The sequence below is a fragment of the Oryctolagus cuniculus genome, chromosome 4 (assembly GCF_051225735.1).
Source record: "Oryctolagus cuniculus isolate XC-2025 breed Fujian yellow rabbit chromosome 4, ASM5122573v1, whole genome shotgun sequence".
NCBI classification, from domain to species: Eukaryota; Metazoa; Chordata; class Mammalia; order Lagomorpha; family Leporidae; genus Oryctolagus; species Oryctolagus cuniculus.
The window spans coordinates 4,466,843-4,490,000 of NC_142870.1; the positions used below are offsets into that span (position 1 = coordinate 4,466,843).

The 23,158-nt window shown below is 53.5% G+C and overlaps 1 protein-coding gene across 3 annotated transcripts in view; it reads left to right on the forward strand.

Annotated features, from left to right (window-relative positions):
- DSCAM (DS cell adhesion molecule) overlaps positions 1 to 23,158 on the forward strand; it is a 718,036-nt gene that overhangs the window by 147,996 nt on the left and 546,882 nt on the right. The gene's annotated exons all lie outside the window — the stretch shown is intronic.

Genomic DNA, 23,158 nt, shown 5'->3' on the forward strand with positions numbered 1-23,158 from the left:
TCTCAAGCCCCCGTGTTGCACTGCTCCCCACACACACGCTTTCTGGGTTACCCCGACGTAGGCTGCTCCGGGAAGTGTGATGCCGCCTTGGGCACTCACGGTCTTGGTCAGTGATAGGACGCTGCGGGGCGGTGGATCCTGTGGCCCCTGAGTCAGGTTCCCCCTCCCCAGAGGAAAGGGGGAGGACTTCACGAATGCGGAAGTGGAGGGTAATTTCCCGAGTGATGAGTGATCTAACAGCTTACGTGCCATAGAAACATTTTCTCAAAAACTCCACTTTCCAAAACCAAGTTCCAACAAGCCAACCTTGTGTTGGATGAACGATTACCGCTGTCATGGGCACATGCCCTGGCTCCCGGCGGGGCAGATGTTCAAACCCCAAAGTCCTGAGGGTGGCTGGTGCTCGGAGCTGGAAGCTCTGTCCAGCTGGAGGGTGTGGAGGCAGTGAAGATGGCCCGGGGGCTTGGGCCCCTGCTACTTATGCGGGAAACCTGGATGGAGCTCCAGGCTCCTGGCTTCAGCCTGGCCCAGCCCTGGCCGTTGCAGCCATTGGGGGGTGAAATAGTGAATGGAAGTGTCCTCCCTCCCCCCCCCCTCCTTCCCTCCCTCCTCTCTTCCTCCCTCTCCTTCCCTCCCTCCTCTCTCTCTCTCCCTCCCTCCCTCATCTCTCTCTCTTCCTCTTCTCTCTCTCTCTCTCTCTCCCTTTGTCTCTCCCCACCATCTCTAACTCTGCCTTCCAAATAAATAAACTTTTAAAACCTAAAAACACCCTCCTTCCTTCATAAATAGCTACCCTCCTTCCTTCATAAATAGCTTTTCTCGGGTCTTTTCATGATAGTAACGCAATACTGGCTAACACGATCGCCTGGGGTTGGATCGCCTTGCAGCGCCGTGTGATCTATAAGGTAAGCGTTCTGTTCAGCTTCTGGAAACCCATGGAGCTGCTGGGTGCCGGCCCTCGGCGTGGGCGTCCTAAACAGTAGCCCGTGTGCGGCACACGCTGCCTCGTGGCGCAATGTGGTCTCCAGCTGTGCCTGGTGGAGAAGCTGATGAGCAGAGGCCGCCATGCTCTCCAGCCAGTGGTTTCTGGCTTCTGCGTGCCGGCTCCTTCGCCAGCAGTCTGCATCGGCCCTTGGCTTCGAATTGAGAGAGACCTGACTTTGACCTGGCTCAACCTCAGCCATTGTGGCCTCTTGGGGAGCGAACCAGCAGATGGAAGGCCTCTCTCCATCTCTGTCTCTCCCTCCCTCTCTCTCTCACTCTGCCTTTCAAATAAATAAACAAATCTGGTTCTTAAAAAGAAGTCTGCACTGCTGTCACGGAAGCATTTTCTGTGCTGTGGCCTGCGGGCAGGGGCACAGGTGGGAGACACGGCCGTGGCCTGCGGGAAGGGGCACAGGTGGGAGACACGGCCGTGGCCTGCGGGCAGGGGCACAGGTGGGAGACACGGCCATGGCCTGCGGGCAGGGGCACAGGTGGGAGACACGGCCGTGGCCTGCGGGAAGGGGCACAGGTGGGAGACACGGCCGTGGCCTGCGGGCAGGGGCACAGGTGGGAGACACGGCCGTGGCCTGCGGGAAGGGGCACAGGTGGGAGACACGGCTGTGACCTGCGGGAAGGGGCACAGGTGGGAGACGCGGTGTGACCTGCGGGAAGGGGCACAGGTGGGAGACGCGGCCGTGGCCTGCGGGAAGGGGCACAGGTGGGAGACGCGGTGTGGCCTGCGGGAAGGGGCACAGGTGGGAGACGCGGCCGTGACCTGCGGGAAGGGGCACAGGTGGGAGACGCGGCCGTGGCCTGCGGGCAGGGGCACAGGTGGGAGACGCGGCCGTGGCCTGCGGGCAGGGGCACAGGTGGGAGACGCGGCCGTGGCCTGCGGGCAGGGGCACAGGTGGGAGACGCGGCCGTGGCCTGCGGGCAGGGGCACAGGTGGGAGACGCGGCCGTGGCCTGCAGGAAGGGGCACAGGTGGGAGACACGGCTGTGGCCTGCGGGAAGGGGCACAGGTGGGAGACACGGCCGTGGCCTGCGGGCAGGGGCACAGGTGGGAGACACGGCCGTGGCCTGCGGGAAGGGGCACAGGTGGGAGATGCGGCTGTGGCCTGCGGGCAGGGGCACAGGTGGGAGACACGGCCGTGGCCTGCGGGAAGGGGCACAGGTGGGAGACGCGGCTGTGGCCTGCGGGAAGGGGCACAGGTGGGAGACACGGTGTGACCTGCGGGAAGGGGCACAGGTGGGAGACACGGTGTGACCTGCGGGAAGGGGCACAGGTGGGAGACGCGGCTGTGGCCTGCGGGAAGGGGCACAGGTGGGAGACACGGCCGTGGCCTGCGGGAAGGGGCACAGGTGGGAGACACGGGCCCTAACAGGTCACAGTACGTGGGCTCATCCCCAGGGGAACATAAACGCTGACGGGACTCTGACGATCACTCTCAAAGACGCTCCCTGAAGACCGCACTTCCCACGATGAGTCCTGGTGAAATACACTGGCAGTTCTGAGTGGGGCCTCCGTATGGAACAAAGTGCATCTTGGAGGAAATGGTGGGGGATGAATCTAAAATACTTACCCGGCACTCACACTGTCTGTTTGGGCTGCTCTGGACGCCGGGCTGGGAAACAACGGGGATTTATTTCACACAGTTCTGGAGTCTCAGATGCTGTGCCCGACGTGCGGGGTCTTTTGGTATCTGGCGAGGGCCCTTCTCCTGGTCCACACGTGGCCGTTAGCCATCTCCTCGCACTTCTGCTCACTCGGACAAGAGTCTGCCTCTGAGAAGGACACCAGCCCGGTTCACGAGAACCGCAGCCTCGCGAGAACTCCAACCGTCACGCCAGGGCCAGGTTCTGACGCGTGGGAGTGGGGCAGCCGGACATTCAGTCTGTAGCACAGTGGCCCTCTCTGACAATGGAAGTATCCCTGGACGGATGCTCCCGGACAGTTTTTGGGTTGGGGTGTGCTGAGAGGGGAGTGAGGGCTCTGAGACGCTGGATCCCCAGAAATCACACGTGTGAAATTAGTAATTCCCCTTCACCAATCTCCTTGCAAAGAAAATACTTCTCCACGTTCTTACTCTCTGCAAAAGGTTTTTTAAAAAAATCCTCAATGTAAAGACCCTTAAATATTCTGACAATTTTGAGAAAGTAAGACAGATAGAAACAAACGACAGCCAGGAGAGAGAGAGAGAGAGAGCCAGAGAGAGGGAGAGAGAGACAGAGACAGAGACAGAGAGAGCGAGACAGAGACAGAGAGACAGAGAGAGAGAGAGACAGGAAAATACAGCTTCATTTAAATGTCCTGGACATTAAGGAAAGCGTGGGCAGCATCCAGTGAAAACCTCCCGGCCTGAGTGCTGAGCGCTGCACAGGTTCTGTGCTTCGCGTCTGGAATGGACGTTAAGGTTTGATGCAAACCATCGGTGGCAAAGCCGCGAGAAAATTCCCAGCTTTTCTTCATTTAGCGATGGGGTGGCAGGCGATGGGGCAGAAGAGGAAGCCCCCGGGCAGACCCGGGCTCATGCTTCCTTCCGTGGGGCAGGGGAATGGACGGAATTCTACAGAAGAAGGGGACGGGGACACTCCCGGGGTGGACCTGGGCTGCTCCAGGCGGGCGCTATCTTTTAAGTGCATTTTCCACAAACTATTAGCAACGCTCCTGTGCAATCTTTGTCGACGTTAACATGTGAAATCTTTAAAATATTCAAGTTTTAAACTTTAAAATATTTACAAATATTAAATTCTGGAATCATGGTTTAAAAATGCAATGAGTTCACATGGAAGCAGGCCACGTGCACCCGGACCGAGGGCCCAAGCCTGGCTGCGTTCCCTTTTGGGAGCCGGCCCTCCTCAACGGCAAGCGCATGTGGCTTTTTCAATGATAGGGTTTCAATTCCAACAGACAGCAGTGCCAAGAACTAAAAATTCCACCATCTAATTAGTGGGGGCCGGAACTCAGCAGGGCCTTTCTTCCCTGATAGCATCCCTAGTCTGAAAATGACTTAATGAAGGCTTTTTATAAAAGGCCTTTACTTTCCTGGTACAAGAACAATCGCAGTGAAAGATACGGAAACAATGCAATGGGCAGAAAAGGACAAAAAAAAGTAGGCACGGAAAAGGAGAAAGGCAGGAAGGACACGCAGGACAGAGCAGAGCCAAGATGGAGGCTGAGGATTTCAGTGTGTGACGTCGCCCAGAGGACACAGCACCCAGCTCCAGCGTCAGACGTCACCCAGGGGGGCACAGCACCCAGCACTAGCGTCAGACATCACCCAGAGGGGCACAGCACCCAGCACCAGCGTCAGACATCACCCAGGGGGGCACCACACCCAGCTCCAGCCTTAGAGGTCACCCAGAGGGGCGCAGCACCCAGCTCCAGTGTCAGGCATTGCCCAGAGGGGTGCAGCACCCAGCTCTAGCATCAGACGTCACCCAGAGGGGCGCAGCACCCAGCTCCAGCATCAGGTGTCACCCAGAGGATGCAGCACCCAGCTCCACTGTCAGGCATTGCCCAGAGGGGTGCAGCACCCAGCTCCAGTGTCAGGCATTGCCTTGTCTAAATATGTTCAGAGTCAGTGAACTCAGGGGGCTTCCATAGCCTTGGCAGCTCATGACAAGAGCCTAGGGTGATTACTGAGGCCATAAACAAGAGTGTCAATTTGTTAAGTCAACAACAGCAGTCACTGTGCACTTACTCCTCATGTAGGATCTTTGTCCTTAGTGTGCTGTACATTGAGATTTAATGCTATAACTAGTACTCAAACAGTATTTTTCACTTTATGTTTCTGTGTGGCAGCAAACTGTTGAAATCTTTACTTAATGTATGCTAAACTGATCTTCTGTATATAAAGAGAATTGAAAATGAATCTTGATGTGAATGGAAGGGGAGAGGGAGTGGGAAAGGGGAGGGTTGCAGGTGGGAGGGACATTATCGGGGGGAAGCCATTGTAATCCATAAGCTGTACTTTGGAAATTTATATTCATTAAATAAAAGTTTGAAAGCCAAAAAAAAAAAAAAAAAAAACAGAGTTCAACCAATGGTACTAGAACAAAAAAAATACTAAAATGGATAAAGTATTACATTACATTGTACATCAACCGTCAGGACAAGAGCTGATCAAGTCACTGTTTCTCATAGTGTCAATTTCATGTATTTAAAAATACACATTTTGATAAATTAGTCACTGATAAGCTCATAAATTTCCACCTGTTTTCTGTCAGTGGGAAAATTGTATGAATCCCTAGTCACTTCAGTTTTAAACTCTCAGTCTAAAACGAAGCTGCTTCTTACTCATAGTGGCTGTTGACAGAGGTCCTGTTCTCGAATGACATAATTATGCAGGAGAACAGAGAGGAACCCAGACCTGTGGTTTAGGATACTTCTGTTTTAAAGGGTTAGTTAGATTGAGCTGATAGCAGGGATATCAATTTTTAAAGATTATCTTATTAATTCAAAAGCGACATTTCAGAAGAGAGAGATCGTCCGTCTGCTGGTTTCCTTCCCAAATGCCTCATAGCCAACTCTGGGCCAGGCCGGAACCAGGAGCCAGGAACGCCGTCTGGGTTTTGCATGTGGGTGGCAGGAGCCCGACCACTTGGGCCATCTTCTGCTGCCTCCCTGGGGCCTTAGGAGGGAGCTGAATTGCCAGTGAACCCAGTGGACTCCAACCAGTGCTGGTCTGGGAGCCGGCATCAAGGCAGTGGCCGAGCCCTCTGTGTCACAGTGCTGGGCCCACGTCAGGCATGGTGGCAGGGCTGGACGGTTGAGGTGATGAGAGCCGGAACCCACACAGAGCTTCAGTGGAATTCCTAGCAAGCATCATGGAACCGCAGGTGATGCAAAATCGCGGTTTTAGGGCACGGCTCATTTATTTATTTATGACTGTTGCTTGTGCCTGGGATTTAAAATCTGGAGGAAACATAGTGATGTTTGATTTGGACTCTTCTTCTCCTGGTTTGATTTGGACTCCCGTATCTTCAGATGCAAATCCTTTCTCCAACGAGTTAGGCGACGCGGGACATGTCCTATACACGGGGCAGTGAATTGAACTCAGTGACAGAGGTGAATTCATTCAGGCTGGACCCCTGCACTTCAGAGGGAAGGGAGAAGGATCCAGAACAGGAGAGGGAAGCAGTCACACCCGGTGCATGCATTTCACAGCCGGCACCTAATTCTCCCTGACGCCTGATGATTAATTCAAAGATTTATCGATTTTTTTTTTTTCTCCTTCTCGGCTCCAGCCTGCTGACCTGGTTTTGTTGACAGGTTTGTGTGGATCAAACTGATCTGACAGATGAAAGTGTGCTACTGGATTATTCCCTGTGGCTCTGGAACAAATATTTTCCACCGAGTCTTTATCTGCAGTAACTGAGCATGTGAGAGACATGTGAGAGGCACATTATAGACATGTGAGAGGCATGTGAGAGACACATGAGAGACACGTGAGAGGCACGTGAGAGGCATGTGTCCACACACCTGCCTGTGCCAGGCCATGGAGTGAATGCAGAAATGCCAGCCTCATGCACTGGCAGCTGGAATTGTTTGTTTTCACAAACGTGTACTCTGTGTGTGTGTGTGTACACGTGCGTGGGTGGGTGGGTGGGTGCATATGCATGCCAAGTTGGAGTTAAGTTTTTTTTTTTTTAATTTTAGAAACACACACTAGCCAACATGTAGGATTTTTTGAAAAATAAAAGTCTTTATGATGTTGGAATTTGGCTTCCAAAAACATTGAGTGGGAGGTTGGGGGTGGGGCTGAGCGGGAGTCCATCACTGTTGGCGGCTCGGAGGTTTCTCTGTGCATCTTTCGTAGATGTTGAAAACACTTTGCCGTGAAAAGCTGAGGGGCAACGTGATTTTTGGGGGGGACCATCCGTGTGCATGGTTAGACACAAGCTGTCAGTGCATCATCAAGACAGGATAGGCTGGTTACGAATGTCACGTTTGAAAAATTAATGACGCATTAAGCGAAGTCTTATTTTCCTGCGGGCTGTGAGCGCCGAGTCTGTGATGAGATTAGAACCGTGGAGAAAGAGGTCCTTGGAGATGGGTGAGCAGTTGAATGACTGCCTGCTTGCCTTGTGAGATGGCGTAGTCATGAGCAGCAGGTGCCGGGCCCTGTCCCTGGTATGGGGGTGGAGGGAGGAGGAGGAGGAGGAAGAGGAGGAAAAGCTTATGTGGATTCGGGGTCAAGTGCTTTTGAAAGCTTGATGACGTTTTACTGTAATTGCACTGAGTTTGTAAATCAACGTGGGCAGCGAGCGTTTTTTAAGAAACATTCAATCACAACAGGTCCAGGTACCATGAATCCTAAAATAACCAAGTCAATTTTATTTTATTATTTAAAGAAGATGTTATTTATTTATTTATTTGAAAGCCAGGGTTACAGAGAGAGAGAGAGAGAGAGAGAGGTCTTCCATCTGCTGGTTCACTCCCCAAAAGGCCACAATGAGGCAGGGCTGGGCCAAGCTGAAGCCAGGAGCTTCTTCTGAGTCTCCCACATGGGTGCAGGGGCCCAAGCAGTTGAGCCGTCTTCTGATGCCTTCCCAGGTGCATTATCAGAGAGCTGAATCGGAAGTGGAACAGCCGGGACTTGAACTAGCGGCCGTATGGGATGCCGGCACTGCAGGTGGAGGCTTCACCCGCTGCACCATGGCACCAGCCATTTTTTTTTTTTAATTAATTGCTTGGTCAATTGACACTTTGATTTTGTCTCCCCAGATCACCCAAGCTATCCCTTAAAATGTGATTTGGAAAAACGCTCTTTCAAGTTCAAGGTCACTAAACTGAGTGACATAGACGTGCGGCTCTTCTCAGCCTTGGGCTCAGTGAAATCAGGTTGAATGTAGGCCCCTTGTTTTCACAGGACCAACCATCACTTTCAGGTAGAAAGAAATTGGAAATCAGTTTTTACAGAAAATCAGGTGTCTGGTGATCTAGTTTTCATTGCGTCTAATTCTTTTTGTACCTTTTGGGCCATTATTCTTGTCCTGGCTACTGTGAAACCGGACTCCACCATGGCCGCGTTCCACAGGGGCAGGTGTGCAGTGCGTTGGAAGGAAGGAAGGAGAGGGGGCGTGGCCCCAGGTGGGTGCTGGGCAGGTGCTGCCCCTGCTCCTACATGGCTGAGCTTGCAGAGGCTGGAGGGAGGGGAGCTGTTGAGTTCTGGGCTGGGGGATTGACGTGACCACATCGCTGAGTGAAGACAGAGGCAAGGGCGGGGCCAAACGTGCCCTGGTTGAGCAGTGAGGACGCTGGAGCGGCGGGCATGGGGCCACAGCTGGGGAGGCTGCTACGTTAGGATGTGTTTGAGCCCCACGAACTTTCCTGGGCTGGTAGTTCTGTCCCCAGGGTGGTGGGACTGGGAGACGATGGGGCCTGGTGGAAGGTGCTGAGGTTGTGGAGGGTGTGCCCTGGGGGGACTATGACACTTCTGCAGGTGCATGGTGAGTTTTCCTGAGACTGTTACAGAGCCTGAGCCCTGTGCTGTCTGTCTCTACCTGCAGTTTCGAAACCTGACTTCTTCCTGGACACTCACTGCCGCCATGACCCTTGGTCCGTGCTGGAGCCCGCACCAGGCTGTGTGGACTCTCAGCTTCCAAACCTGGGAGCTAAAAAAGCCTCCCGTTCCTGCTAAGTTGCTTGTTTCAGATATTTCGTCATAGCAACAGAAAGCTGACTCACGCAGAAGATTTGATGTGTTTGTTGACACATCATGTTCGTGAGGGAAAGTCGTGGAAATGACTCTGCATTTTGACTTGAGGAATTTGGTGCACGGTACTGCTGCTAGTAGATGTGCCAATTCTGTTTTACCAATCAGAAAGGAATTCACTGTAATAGACAAAGCCACTTAAGAACTCTCAGTGAGCGTGTGTGAGTATGAGTGTGTGGTGTGCAAGTGTGCAGTGTATGAGTGTGATGGTGTGTGAATAATGCGTGAATGTGGGTGTGGCATGTGAGTGTGGTGTGGTACATACGTGTGCAGTGTATGAATGTGATGGTGTGTGTGTGTGTTTGGTGTGTGTGGTAGTGTGGTATACTACATACGTGTGCAGTGTCTGAGTGTGATGCTGTGTGTGTTTGTGTGGTGTGTGTGCATGGCATGTGAGTGTGTGGTGTGTGTGGTAGTGCGGTATGGTACACACATGTGCAGTCCATGAGTGTGATGGTGTGTGTGAGTCCGTGGTATGTGTAGTACTGAGTGTGGTGTGGTACATACGTGTGCAGTGTCTGAGTGTGATGCTGTGTGTGTGAGTCTGTGTGTGAGTGTGTGCTGTGCTATCAGTCCCTTAGGCCCCCGGGTGTTCCTCTGAAGACTGTCCTACCCACGCCGTGCCTGTGGTACAAGCCCTGCTGCCCCGGCACCGGCCCGGGCCACTCTCTGGCTCCTGCGTCTCGGCTTCATCTTAACCCCGACTCGGCCTCACTCCCGACACGTCGGCGTCCCGTTGGCTGACCTGAGGTCACTGAAGTGCCAGGGGAGATGCAGGGCTCCCTTCTCAACTGCCCCATGGCGTGGCCTTGGGTGCACTGGCTGGTGGGCTTGGTGGTCCCGCTCGGTTCACCTCTGGGACGTTTATCCCAAGAGCCCTTTGCCACGGACCAGGCTGCGCCCGTGGAGATCCCGCATTGAAGGGGACCGTGTGTGGTACAGGGTGGGTAAGGAGGTGACCCAGGTGCTGTGAGGTTGTGCGGGTGGGGGTCTTGTCCCAGAGGACTGGCGCCCACGGCAGGAGGGAGACCCACTGAGGGCCACCACGGGCCCCTCTCGGTGCCATCTGACGACAGCACACAGTGCGGCCTGCGTGTCACTCTGGGACACCGTGAGAAAGCTGTCCCAGGGGGCTGAGCCGCCACCGAGCGGTCCTTGGTGATGAAGCCTGAGGCGAGAGGCTCCCGGGGCCCCCTGTGCCTCTGAGCGTGGCTGCGGACCCTGGCGCTGGCCCGGGCCGTTCTTGCTCTCGGCGTTCGGAATCCACGAGGCTTCCCGGTAGCTTGCCTGGGAGTCCTCTTTGGGGCTTCACGCTCTTTCGATTCTGCCCGTCGCCGTCGCGGTCTTTGTTCACGTTCGGATGTGCAGATCTTTCTTCCCCGCAAGTCCCTCAGCTTTTGCTCCTTTAGAAGAGGGTCTTTTAACTTCCGCTCGTACGGATTTCCAAACTTTGGATCGTTTCCTTGCTGCCTTTGATCTCTCTGTCTCTCCCCAAATACTCCTCCGTTCAGGACAGGGCAGACTTGGCCTTTGAAAGTCGCTCGGTGAGGAAAATGAACTTCAGTGTCCCCTGAAGAATGCAAACGTGTTCAGAGATGACAGAGGGTCCCTTCGGGGAGATGTTGCGCGGCCGTGCTTTGGGTTAGAACTCGGGTGGGACTGGCGGCTTCCCGATGACGGGGCAGCTCTCTCCTGCAGGCCCCCGCCTGTCACTCAGGAAGCACCTGCCGACGGCGGAGCGGCAATACCTGCTAGTTACATGCGACGTTACACACTGAGCTGTCCTTCCACTCCTGGTGCCTTCGTGAGGAATCCTGGGTCACTTGTGCAAAAGCAGCTTGGAGCTAAAATTGTTTCAAAGGAATTATTGAGGTGATAACTCAATATATAATTAGGGAGGTGATAGTTTATATATATATATATATATATATATATATATATATATATAAAATAGTAATATTGTTCACAATATGCAAGAAGTGGAAACAACCCCCCAAATATCCATCAGAGGATAAATGGATGGAGAGAAGGGGTCTATACATAGAGAGGGAAATTTTTCAGCCTTTAAGAGGGAGCCAAGCCTGAAACATTCTAGAACACGGAGGAGCCTTGAGGATGTTGTGGTGAGTGAACAGGTCGGTCTCCAATAAGACGGATGCTGCAGGGCCCCACTCCTGGGAGACACGAGGGTAGTCAGATGCAGCAGGACAGGAGGCACATGGTGGTTGCCAACGGGCGGAGGGAAAAGGCGGCAGGCAAATGTTATTTAACAGGTCCAGAGTTTTAATTTTGATGATAAATAGGTTCTAAAGTCAAGTGAAGGTGATGTCTTCACAGTAACATTCACACTGCTAAAAAAGAAAAAAACAATATTAACACTGCTGAAGAGGACTCTAAGCATAGTTAAGGAGAAAAGTTTCTTATTATTTATATGTTTAACAATTAAATTTACATAGTAGATAATAATAAATTATTTACTCTCTTCCCCTCTAAGTTAGTAGGAAAATTGATTATATTCATGAAGACCAAGATGAATTTTTAACTTTAAATACTTTTATGGAGTGACACTCTATGTCACAGCTTCAAAAGTCATCATAGGATTCTTCTGTATTATGGAAGGATACGGTTGTTGCTATTGAATTTGGATTGTTTAAATCACAGCCATATGTTAAAAAAAAGTCAGTTCTTAGAAAATGCAGAACAAGTAAACCGTAGGCTTGTAGTTATAATAGGGATGAGTGTCGTGCCACTTGGGCTGTCTGCATCCCATAGCAGAGTTCTGATTTGAGTCCTGGCTGGTCTCTTCCTATCCAGCTCCCTGCCAATGCACCTGGGAAGAGCAGGTGATGGCTTAACTGCTTGGGCCCCTGCACACACCTAGAGGGCCTGGATGGAGCTCCTGGCTCCTGGCTTCAGCCTGGCCCACCCCCAACCATTGTAGCTATTTGGGAGTGAACCAGTAGATGGAAGATAGACACACTCTCTCTCTCTCTGTGATTCTGCCTTTCAAAATAAATGAATAGATCTTTTAAAATTTTTACTAACATTGGAAGGAAATAGATAGTCATGTTTCCAACCTGCATATTCGTCACATGACAATGCCTGAGAGCTGTAGGGCTGGGCTATGAGCTGCAGGTAGCAAGCTTTGCCCTGGTTTGTTTGTGTCTACAGAGTAGGTGGCATGTTGGGTGCACTCAGTTAAGGCAGTTGAATGAGTGTGTGTTGGGGGTCTGCTGTACGAGTCACACTGGGGAATGTGATGAGTGGGAGGGCACAGGCTCCTCCCCCATCACACTGGGGGGCACAGGCTCCTCCCCATCACACTGGGGGGCACAGGCTCCTCCCCCATCACACTGGGGGGGGCTCCTCCTCCATCACACTGGGGGGCACAGGCTCCTCCTCCATCACACTGGGGGGCACAGGCTCCTCCCCCATCACACTGGGGGGGACAGGCTCCTCCCCATCACATAGTGCTCCTAGGTGGAGTAGCTGCTTTCCTTGTACCTGGTGGGCCCAAGATTATACATCCGTGGCCGGTGCCGCAGCTCACTAGGCTAATCCTCCGCCTTGCGGCGCCGGCACACCGGGTTCTAGTCCCAGTCGGGGCGCCGGATTCTGTCCTGGTTGCCCCTCTTCCAGGCCAGCTCTCTGCTGTGGCCCGGGAGAGCAGTGGAGGATGGCCCAGGTGCTTGGGCCCTGCACCCGCATGGGAGACCAGGAGAAGCACCTGGCTCCTGCCATCGGATCAGCGCGGTGCGCCGGCTGCGGCGGCCATTGGAGGGTGAACCAACGGCAAAGGAAGACCTTTCTCTCTGTCTCTCTCTCTCACTGTCCACTCTGCCTGTCAAAAAAAAAAAAAGATTATACATCCGTGTGCTCCTAGCTGCTAAGAGTGTCGTATCTTGGAGTCAACACTTGGTGCAGGTCACAGAGGTGGGATCCCCCAGAGGCAGGGGCAGAGCGTTTGTCCAGGTGTGTCCACAGGGGTGAGGAGCTGCTTGTTTGTCCAGAGCTCAGGTGCCTCAGCTACACAGCCCATCGTGAACACCTGCCCGTGCTGCCCCATGCTTGTCACTGTGAAGACAGTGGATCCATACCCAATACCTGCGTGCATGGAGTTAACCATCGGGAGTGTGGGCGGGGTGGGGCGTGGCACGGCTACTTCCCAACTTCATACCTTCGACCACACATGCTTGTCTTAGCCTCAAGTCCTTATTTTATTTTTCAGTGGGATTATCCTAAGGAAATGAGTGGGGTCCCCAGGCATCTCTGGGGGTCTGCAGTGATCTCTGGCTCTTCAGATAGTCCTTAGTTTCTAAAATGATACGGCCTGATGCCTGCCACCCCTGATATCCCAGATCAGCGCTTCCTACACGGTTGCATACACACCAATCGCTCCAGAAAGATGGTAAAACGCGAATTCCCGCTCAGGACTTCAGGGTGGGCCTGAGAGTCTGTATTCCTCCCCCTCTCCTTTCTTTCCTCCCTCCTTTCCTTCCTTCCCTTCCTTTTTAAGATATATTTATTTATTTGAAAGAGTTACAGAGGCAGGGAGAGAGTGAGAGTGAGACCGAGAGAGAGAGAGAGATCTTCCATCCACTGGTTCACTCCCCAAATGGTCACAATAGCTGGAGCTGGGCTGGTCTGAAGCCAGGAGCTTCTTCCAGGTCTTCCATAGAGGTGCAGGGGCCCAAGCACTTGGGCCATCTTCTACTGCTTTCTCAGGCCATAGCAGAGAGCTGGATTGGAATTGGAGCAGCCGGGACTTGAACCAGCGCCCATATGGGTTGCTGGTTCTTCAGGCAGTGGCTTTACCTCCTGTGCCACAGCGCCGGCACCGAGGTCTGCATTTCTAACCAGCTCCATGAAGTCTGAGTCTGCTGGTCTGAGGGCAGCACTGTGAGTGGGTGCATTGCAACCCCCTGGCTGGAGGGTTCTGGGCAGAGCTCTCTTCTGGGGTTCACGTGGCCGAGTTCCCATTGTCCTTCCAGGGCACAGAGCAGAGAGAGGACACAGCTCCCTCAGGACCCACACAAGGGCGGTCACTCCACCAGCCCCACCCACCACCACGATCACATTGAGGAGTGGGTTTTGACGCAGGAATTTGGGGGAGACACAAACAGCCAATCCATGGCGCCTCTGTTGCCGTGAAGAGCCTTAGAAGAGGTGAACGAATCCCGACGGCGTGTTTTGGGTAAAGCACACGGAAGCCTGTATGTGACACGTGCCCTGCAGGTGCAGCCCTGGAGCAGAAGAAAGGTGAGGTTGGAGCCTGCATCTCAGAGGGCTGCCCTGAGACGTGAGGACACCACCCTCGAGATAAGCAGCACGGGCCCTGATATGTCAAAGAGGAGTGCGTAGCTAGGCTGACACACCTGTCAGGACAAGAACTGTAACTGATGATTAGGAAAGGGGGAGGGTCAGGGACTGGAGGATGAACGCCAGCCAGGGTCGCTCCTTTCCCGAGCTCCGCCAGCGCGTGTGCTCTGCGCGTTTGCGCCCGATAGAACTCAGAGCGCTCATAAACCCTGGTGCCTCGATCCCCTCCCAAACGTCTTCCACTACGCGACGTGCTGGTCCTGTGCGTGGCAGTGCGCCGCGCCAGCCTCTGGGCCCGTGGGCTCCCGAGAGGCCGTGGTCGGTAAAGGCTCTGCTGCCATGCGTGCATAAGCACTTTGAAGAAAAACAGGACGGCCGACGCCACAGCTCACTAGCCTAATCCTCTGCCTGCAGCGCCGGCACACTGGGTTCTAGTCCCTGTCGGGGCGCCGGATTCTGTCCCGGTTGCTCCTCTTCCAGGCCAGCTCTCTGCTGTGGCCAGGGAGTGCAGTGGAGGATGGCCCAAGTGCTTGGGCCCTGCACCCCATGGGAGACCAGGAGAAGCACCTGGCTCCTGCCATCGGATCCCTGCGGTGCGCCTGCTGCGGCGGCCATTGGAGGGTGAACCAACGGCAAAGGAAGACCTTTCTCTCTGTCTCTCTCTCTCTCACTGCCACTCTGCCTGTCAAAAAAAAAAAAAAAAAAAAAAAAAAAAAAAAAAAAAAACAGGACTAGGTAAACAGGGATCTTTTAAGTAATAAGAAATGCCCATTTCACATTTATTCTCACATTTCATTTGCTGTAGATGTTTACGTTACTGTTCATACTGATTTGCCAAGCAGGGGTTTGTGCTCCGAGTCCTAGACCCACTCGTGAGAACCGAAGGTAAACCCCTCGTTTTCCTACCACCTTGCACAACCCCGGCACAGGCTCCCTGCTCTCCCAGAGATCTTGGTGTCTGCTCGCTGGCTGCCTCCCGCCCTGCCCTTCCTGGTAACGCGCCCAGGTCTGTGCAGGCCTTAGGAATGTATCCTGACTGCCAGGCTAATCACATCATCACTTTATCAATCTGAACTCCTCTCAAGCAGATCAACCCAGGCTCGTCTGTGCCAAGGTCAGTGTGTTTTCCAGCGCTGACGAGGCAGTCGGCAGATATCTATTTTTGATTTTGCTTTGAAACCTTTCAGGAGGGGAAGCTGCCCATCCTACCCCCCCTCCCCATTCTGGGCCTGGAACACGGTAGCGTTTGCTGAGGGTGACGTTCGTTGTCAAGTGTGTATGATGAAACAGACGGAACACAATAAATCAGACACTTAAACCCAATGCAGAGACACGCGTTTGCACGTTGCCCTGTTTATCTGTTTTTCATAAATAATCATGTTAGCTAGAGAACTGAAACCCTGTTCATATTTTCTCCACACGTTTTTGACAGCTGTACGGCTGATTTGGGAACCCGTAAACCGTCATGCTACTTGGCATGTTTTTAACATGTATACACAGCCGGTGGTCACCCAGCTCCTGGGGTTGACCTGCTGTTTCTTAGAAGTCGCTGCAGATCAATCCAGGGCTGCTGGCTCTGGGGACAGTGCGGGAACACACCCCACTGCAGAGACCTTGAGCCCGGCTGCAAATGTGATCAGTCCAGAGGTGGCTCTCGCCTGGACTCAGAGCAAACCAAGTTAAGACATTAGCCCGGGAGGAGAGCGGGTGATGTCAGATCTTAATGGGCTAACGGGGCCCTGGGTTCTCCTCGCATAACATCAGGCTGCTTTCCCATCCGTCTCGCGGCGCCTGTCTCTCTGTTCACCGAGTTGCGGTTGTCGCTCATTGAATTTGACTACATGCTGTTTTCCTGTGGCTGTTGCTGTCCAGGTCATGGGATGGTTGTGGCGTTCTTGGGTCAGTAAACAGTACACGCTCTCAGTGCCTGATCCAACCTTGGGGGCCGCACGCGGTCCAGGCCCTCTCCGAGTTAGGTGGAGACCCTGTGTCTGCACGTCCGTGTGTCCCCTGCGCCCTGCCGGGGAGCACGTGCAGGGGAGGAATCCTCCCTGGACTGGGGCGTCCGGTGGGGTAGGACGAGGCTACACCAGCAGGTGAATCGTGAGGACGCCTTTAGGGTGATTTTGGATTTGGGGATCGCGGATGAGGGGCGGTAGACGTGTGCCCTTAGTGTTGCTTCTGTTACAATGCAAATCTGGGTGCTTCTGGCCGGTGGACAGCATCGTCCTGCTTCCCGACACTGTCACAGCCCCGTCCCTCTGACCCTCCCTTCCTGCCTGTGTTCCCTTGCTTCCTCTTCCTCCTTGGTTGTTTCTGTAGAACTGGAAGCGAGGCTTCGGGACCCTGGGTTCATGTTAACCAGATCTGCTGGGGCCGGATTGCTTCTGTCACTCCTCGTGTCTGTTCCTGGTGACTCCGAGGGCTGCGTGGCGTCTGCCGCCCAGCCGCCCTGAGGATGCGACAGGGGGATGGATGAGAGGCCCTGGGCCGTGGCCCCGGTGTTTGGTGGATCAGTAGCCGGGGCTGGCGTCATCACGACACACCACAGCCCGCCTCTGCTGCTGTCTTTTAAACAATGGTGTATTCGTGCTTCACGGCTTCACAGGTTTTGAAATGCACTGGGTGCTTGCTTCCCTGTGAGTTAGCTGGCGATACCCATGTGAACATACCTCCATCACTGGCCACACCTTAGCTTTCCATGTCACCGTGGGCACCTTGCACACAGCAATGCTTGAGCACGGGCGACCTGCCATGCCCCATGAGTTCCTGAATGTGAAAACAGGGCAGGGAGAGCGAGAGTGAGAGCGACTTGAACACCTGCTGTTGAGGACAGAGGGCGCCATGTGGACGGGCTCCTGCATTTGTGGTGGCCTGGAGCGTGGGGAAGTCTTTCTGGAAGGGGAATGGAAGAATCTAGATGGGCCCAGGCTATTTCTGTGCAAGAAAATCACAGCCTCATCAGAGCGTCAAGGCCCCAATGTCATCAGACGCTTAGAAACAGGAATGCGTGTTTGACCTGAGAAGGCCCTGGACTGGCTCCCATGGGGGCAGCCTCTCCCAGGACTCTCCTGTGGGCTGCAATTGGGGCACTTGGGCCCTTGACAGGTTGTGGCAGGGGCTTGAGGACGCAGCCTCAGCTGGCCAGTGACCAGAACCCAGGGGTGTGCGTGCAGCCTGCTCCGCCTCCTCCTCACCTCTGCCCACAGCTGGTGTCACCTTTGGGATGCACGTCGTCAACCCCTGACTCTGGTTGGAGGTCATGGTTGCTGATAAGTCTGCCAGGGGCCCCTTCCTGTGGCCGGTGTCCTCCTGTTTCGGGTGAATAAAGCCACTGTGCATCTGTTTGTGTTTTTATCCTGGCCACCCCCCCCACCCCGCCCTGTGCTTCTCCACACAAACCGTGAGCGCGTCCCGAGGGGCCCATAGTCTCCTTGTTCACATTTTAGACTTGAAAGTGCTACTCGCACACAGCCCTCATTTACAGATTGGCAATTTTGCTATCATTAAGCTTCATGAATATGAAGATTCTTGTAGAATCCCCAGGACAGCCCGTGGCGAGGATTGGCGCTGAGATGCTGGGATTCCTGTTCTGCTCGCTGGCTGTGACCCCGTGCGGTGCCGGCTTGGCTCCTGTGCTCTCCCGGGGTACACACCACGTCCCGGTTCATTTGTAAGCTGGGGTAGAGGCAGCCTGGGAGGGACGTTTGTCCAGAGGGCTTGACGAAAGGCAAGGTCGGTGTCAAGGTCCAGAAATTAACCGGGAATCGTGGGGAGCCAGCAGGAAGCAACATTTACACGATCGTCTTTGCTGCGATGTCTTCTGTCATGATGGGCTCAGCGGAGGCCAAATCTCGCCCTTGAGCTGCCTCTCGCTCCCTGAAACGCAGCTTCTGCCCCACGGCAACCTGTGCCTGACAGCTCGCAGCAGCCGAGCCCTCTGCCCCTGTTCTCAGTGGGCTTTCCTGGGCTCCCAGGACCCACCTACAAATGCTCATTCCGGGTTGTATCCATCCCCCAGATCCCTGAAGCTTCGTGGGGAGCCTCTTTCCTGCCATGGGCCATTTGGATATTTATAGCATCATTAGCGGGCCATACAGTCACCAACCTATAAATGAGCCTGCTGCAGATTTATCGAATTTCGAGTGCTGCCTGCAGGTGCCTTGGCAGGGCCAGAGCCAGAGGTTCTGCGGGCGTTCCCCAGCCCTGCAGGGACGGCGCAGGCAAACGTTGCCTGACCTACTTGCTCCCATGAAGCAGCCCCTTCTGCACGCAGGCTGCCGTTGGCTTGTCTTTAGATTACACTGACAGACAGGTGATCGCCCGTCATTCAACCCTCCTAAAGAATAGGGAGAAAATTCGGCTCCCACCCCAGATGCTCGGCCCTCTACTTCCAACAGGTACCTCCTGGGCTTCCAGACATCTCTGTGCGCCCACAGATGCAAGCATGGCTTTGTGCCACAGTCCTCCCAACGTCAGCATAGCGTGGGCGCTCCTGCTGGCACCCCCTACTCGCACTGCCCCTTTGCGGGCGATGCCTTCCCGCGGTCAGCGGTCAGCGTTACTTCCAGAGCGGTGGCTGGGATGCTTTCGGGCAGGTCGCCAGGGATGGAGCCCCTCTCGCTTCTCCACTGCCTTCTGGCTGTCTGCCCTCGGCTGCTAATAACAGCCTGAGCTTGGTTCATTTCCCTTTTCCTCGCGGTGCGGAAGGCACTTGTCCCGGCCCCCTGATTGGCTTCTAACGCCATTTCTGCTTTAAAAGGAGTTGTACTCGGGTTTATTTGCGGTTATTGCCTGTGGAAAAGGCCTGGGTAATTAGCCCAACAGAGAATCACATCTTAAGGACTAATTATTGATGTACTCCTTATGTCAGCTCAAAAGGAACCTCTGGGGAGGGCAGATTAGGCAGAGCACCCCCACCCGAGACCATCCGCCGCTCATGATTCTGCAGCTCGAACCCTCCCAAGGTCATGCTAAGGTGATCTCACCTGCTCTGTTACGGTTCCTAGCGCTAGGCATACAATAGTAGTGCACACATCACACCCGTGACTCTCTCCTGCACCCAGCGGCTCATCCTTGTAAGAGAAGACATGAAATGACTTGGAGATATTAAAAAATCTTGAATAAGCACCGATTTTAATTATTAAAACATTTTTGATGGACATAACACAACTGGGGTCCCCATACTTGCATGAAGGGTTTAGAACAGTGCTTCATATGCCATTGGTCCTTATTTTTTTCTGTCTGGTGGATGAATGGATGTGCCCTCAACTTTGATCTCCTCTACTTAAAGCGAGATGAAATAAGTTACATTCTGTTATCACACGCACTGAAACAGAGCTGATGGGAGTCTCTCGATTTCAATGTCTTCCTTCCTTTGCCGCTGGCCTGCAATGAGCAGGCATGACCGCTTCTGTCCTCGTGTCACATGTAATTAAACTCCAGCTGTGAAGTTGCCAACATCAAGGACAGCTAGGAAGGAACATCGTATGACTGCGATTTGCTGTCTTGCGGCAGCAGCCTCCGCAAACACGATGCAGAAATGTGGTGGTGACGGCAGACAGGGTCCACCTCGCTCTGCCTACAGAGCAGGCTGCAGGCTCCTGCACGCAGACACTCGCTGTATTAAAGTGTCTGATGGTGCATTTTGGCTTTTGCCTTGCCAAGTTGGGGCCGCGGTGAGGAAACAACACACACAGCTTGTTTGACAGCACAGCTATTAGTGGAACAAGTGACAATGGCTTTTGCTCATGCACAACAGGGCTTGGCTAAGAGGTTTGCAAAAAAAAAAAAAAAAGAGATGAACATTTTTCACATCAGGATGTTGAAGAGACAAGTGAGAAACCTGCAAATCATTAGCATTTGTGTGTGAAAACAGAAGAGACGTTCTAAGAAAGATAGCAAGGAACCTTTAGAGGGGTAGAAAGGAGAAAATTAAGTGTGAGCTGCTGTGGTTGGAACGTTACAGCTCTGTGTCTTCAAGATGCACGCGGTGGCCCCAAACACCAGCTGTGATGGCAGGGAGGGGAGGGGTGGGCGTTTTGGAAAGTGATTCAGCCACGACTGCTCAGCCCAGGAATGGGATCCAGGTGGTAATAAAAGGAGGTTGGAGGGAGCTCTCGAGTGCCTTTTGCCATTTGCCGTGGGAAGGGTGGCTCTTGGAGGCAGAGAGGAGAGCACACCTTCCCCAGACACCGCGTTGGCTGAGGCCTTTGACTTTGGACTTCCCAGTTTTCAGAACCGTGAGAAATAGATTTATATTATTGATAAGTGACCTGGTCCCACGTACTTTGTTATAGCCACGCCAATAGGCTGAGAAAGTGACCTGGTCGCACGTACTTTGTTATAGCCACGCCGATAGGCTGAGAAAGTGACCTGGTCCCACGTACTTTGTTATAGCCACGCCGATAGGCTGAGAAAGTGACCTGGTCCCACGTATTTTGTTATAGCCACGCCGATAGGCTGAGAAAGTGCATTTGTCAGCTTTGCATCACTACAGTGCAATGCTCCAGGAAACTGATCTATAAAGAGAAAGGGTCCATTTAGCTTACAGCTTTGGAGGTTCAAGGTCAAGAGCAGGCAGTCCCATTAGGCTGGCATCTGGTGAGAATGCTCTTGGAAGGTGGCACAGTCCAGGGCTTACAAGTCCTCTCCCAGGAGCCACGCGTGGCCAGTGCTTCCTTGAGAAGGTGCGGGGCTTGTGCTCCCCACACCTGCTGGGTTAGCCCTTTACTGCACATGGGCGTGGATTCCCTGGACCCGCAGCCAACCACAAGCACACATGTGGTTCCCCTGTGTCTCCTCTTCCCCCACTGGGTGTAACCATACCCTGCGGCTGTTAGCCCACAGGCTCGCCACTCAGTCCAGGGGTGGGGAAAACGGGCTCTGATGGCCCTTGTGGCCTGCAGCTTCTATCGCTCAGAGCCTAAGGGCTGTGGAGTTTGGGTTTCAGCACCAAGAGCTTGATCCTTATGAATAAGAGCAATCTGAACTCTTCATTTCTCCACAGTCTCCTCCACCTTTTCCCTTAAGGAAAGAATTCCCCAGCCAGATGCAGACTATGAATCTAGAGGGCAATCTCAGATCAGCACACAGGCAGCAGCTCTGTCCTGGCCCATGCCTTGTGGGGGGGGGGGGCTCTCCCACCAGCCCCCAGCAGGCTTCCCTTTTCATCTCGTTGACCAGAATGGGTCGTGTGCCCACCCCTCAACTAATCAGTGGCAGAGGAAATTGGTTTTGGTGAGTCTGACTTAAACCAGCACACTGCATCCCCTAAAAGAAGATTGATTGATTGGAAAGTTGAAGTTACATAGAGAGAGAGCCTCCATCCACTCGTTCTCTCCCCAAATGGCTGCAAAGGCCAGAGCTGGGCAGGTCTGAAGCCAGGAGCCAGGAGCTTCATCCAGGTCTCCCATGTGGGTGCAGGGGCTCAAGCACTTGGACCATCCTCCACTGCTTTTCCCAGACGTTAGTAGGGAACTGGATCATCTGGGACTCGAACTGGCGCCCATAGGGGATGCTGATATCACAGGGGGCAGCTTTACCCATTACACCACAGCGCTGGCTCCCAGACGGTGCATACTTCTATTCAAACAAAATCAAGATATTTCTTGTTTCCTCAATCAACAGTATCATCCATGAAATGCATGTTGGATATAGGACACGCCAGCCCTGCTTGAGCTACGCAGGAGGTGAGTTTCTCGAAGAGCAGAGGACTTGTTCGTTAGATGATCCAGTGACTGGAGCTGCACTGGCACGGCTCCACGGAGGTCTTCAGGTTGGAAGCAGCAAGCAGTTGCCTTCACAAGAGGGAGTCAGAGGGTGGAAATTTCCGATGGGATGAGAGACAAGAAAATACTCAGAATACACGTGCCTTTTGCAAATGGGAACAAAGTGGTCCACCCTGAGAGCAGTTCTTGGGAGTTACGTTGAAGCCTGCATGAGGCTGAAGATGATGTGCTAACTTCTGAACCAAATAGGAAACGCATGGGAAGTGCAAATAGGCAGCACCTTTCTGCCTGTATTTTTAAAGACTTCATTGGTTCCTGCCTTCACAGACGTGCTCAGCATTGACTGAAGACCCTCATCCCCTTGTAGGCTTAACCTTGTGGTTCCAACTCAGATCTAGGGGCCGGCATTATGGTGCAGCTGGTTAGGTCCACTTGGGACTCCTGTAGCCCATACTGGAAGGCCTGCATCCAGCCCGTCCTCTGCCTCTGACCCAGCTTCCTGGTGACACACACCCCGGGAAGCGGCGGATGACGGCTCATGTGTGGGGTCCCTGACACACACCCAAATGGAGCTGCAGGCTCCTGGCCACAGCTGGGCCCAGCTCTGGCTATTGAGGGCTTCTGGGGAATGAACCAGAAGATGGAAAACCTTGCTCACTCGCTCGCTGTCTTGCTTTCATTCTTACTCTGCCTTTCAAATATATTAACAAACTTTCAAAATCCAGCTCTAGCCATGGCTGTCACTGTGTTAGAGCTGTTCTGCCCCTGGAAGCCGGGCCTGGGCTTGGTCTGTGTGCCCTGAGTGTGCAGAGCCAGGTCCCTCAGCCTGGGCCTCCCAGGGCTGCCCAGAGGTCCAGCAGTGGTACAGCTGGTCAACCTCTACCCTCTCCTAGGTGAGCTCCCTGCCCCAGCTTCTGCCTCACCCACTCTGCAGTCAGCCCTTAGCCCACTTCCTCACTAACAAGAGGTCGTATCTGGGCTCAGCTCGGAAACCCCTGGGCTTGGAACTGTGGCACCAAATGAAATATCTCACCAGCAACTTCTGCGGTCGGAAGGCTGGGAATGATTTGGTAAACAGTGAATGCTATACTGTCATCTGTCACTGAGCAGTTTTTCTCTCTGTGTGTGTGTGTGTGCAGGCATGGACAAATAGATAATTTATGAGTACCACTATTGACAGCTGTACAGCTTGCATTATTCTATTACTATTTTTTTTTTGACAGGCAGAGTGGACAGTGAGAGAGAGAGACAGAGAGAAAGGTCTTCCTTTGCTGTTGGTTCACCCTCCAATGGCCACCGCAGCTGGCACACTGCGCTGATCCAATGGCAGGAGCCAGGTACTTCTCCTGGTCTCCCATGGGGTGCAGGGCCCAAGCACTTGGGCCATCCTCCACTGCACTCCCTG